This window comes from Marmota marmota, unplaced genomic scaffold (assembly GCF_001458135.2).
Source record: "Marmota marmota marmota unplaced genomic scaffold, marMar, whole genome shotgun sequence".
NCBI lineage: Eukaryota > Metazoa > Chordata > Mammalia > Rodentia > Sciuridae > Marmota > Marmota marmota.
The window spans coordinates 754067-755276 of record NW_025999891.1 but is presented as its reverse complement, the minus strand read 5'-3'; the positions used below and the strand labels follow the sequence as shown (position 1 = coordinate 755276).

Genomic DNA, 1210 nt, shown 5'->3' with positions numbered 1-1210 from the left:
GGTAGGAAGGGCGTGGGGAGCAGGTTGCTCTCTGATCTTGGGGAAAGGGCTCGGCCCTCCTTCTCTCCCCGGCCGCGGAGGCGAGCTCCGCAGTCCCCACCCCTCCGCGGCTGTCGGCTCGGGGCCCAGGCTTAGGCACCTACCGGGCCTTCCAGGCGTTCCGTCCCCCACCTGTCCTTAGGATGGGGTTGACCTGAGGAGGATGGACCGCCGCCTCCCAGTCTCCCCCCTCCCCCACACCGATGCAGTGGTCCAGCCTCTGCGGCCCGGCCCCTCTGTTCCAACAATCTGCAGCATCCACCCACCAAATCGGGCAGGGTTTTCTTTTCTGCCACCGGCTCCTCGGACGGGAGTTGCCTTTTGACGTTGTTAACACTGAGCTTCGAGGGCCTCTGCCATTTCCCTTCCTCTCATCTCATCTCCCCTTTGCTTTAGGAAATGCAGTGCCTGTATCTATTTACCCTCTAGCCTTCCAGGTGAGAAAATGCCTTTGAGGTGGTGGCAGGTTTTGACTCTTCCTCTCTAAAACATCACATTGGAGAGGAGGATATTTTCAGTATTTGAGATAGGGGAGAACAAGGTGCCCGGCTTTATTTGTTTTTCTGTCTTTCTTCAGTGACTTAGCAAGAAACTCCTTGAGAGAAGGGCAGGAAATTTTCCTTTCAGGTTGGGGTTTGAGTCCAGTTCATACCAATCCTTTAGTTAAGAAATTGTGTTTTTGGAGAGAAGGACCAGATTTGTAATCTTGTTCTCAATGGGCGATGTCATGCCAAGGACTCCCCCCCTTTCCTTAAGAGGCTCTCAGGAGAAAATAAAGATAACTCCTGTTATTCCAGCCTTTACTTTGAGCACACAGTCCTTAAGACTCATAACATTTTAAAGGCTAAACAAAATATTTGTGCCATTTTTGGCAATTCTATTTTTGTTGGGGGTGGATTGTTTTGTGTGAATTTCTTTTTGAGGCTAGGGCGGAGGAGACAGTGCTTGGGCCGCTTATACAGTAACATTGTCATCCCTCCCCTTTTGCCACAGTAGTATTTGCTTAATTCTCCCCACCCCCAGCAGAGCTTAATTGCTGCAGGGTTCAATCCCTTAATGGGGAATATTTTCTACTTGTGTATGTTGGTAGTGATATAAGGTTGAAGATGTTAAAAGCTTTCACGTAAAAATTTTGGTTTGGTATTAAGACATTAGACATCTTTTAATTTCC

The 1210-nt window shown here is 49.1% G+C and overlaps 1 long non-coding RNA gene across 1 annotated transcript in view; it reads right to left on the bottom strand.

Annotated features, from left to right (window-relative positions):
- Window positions 1-300, bottom strand: part of LOC125613263 — a 52239-nt gene extending 51939 nt beyond the window's left edge. The window contains exon 1 of the long non-coding RNA XR_007343769.1: window positions 144-300. This is a non-coding gene — a long non-coding RNA (uncharacterized LOC125613263). The remainder of the gene's footprint in view (window positions 1-143) is intronic.
- Between the last annotated feature and the right edge of the window lie 910 nt (window positions 301-1210).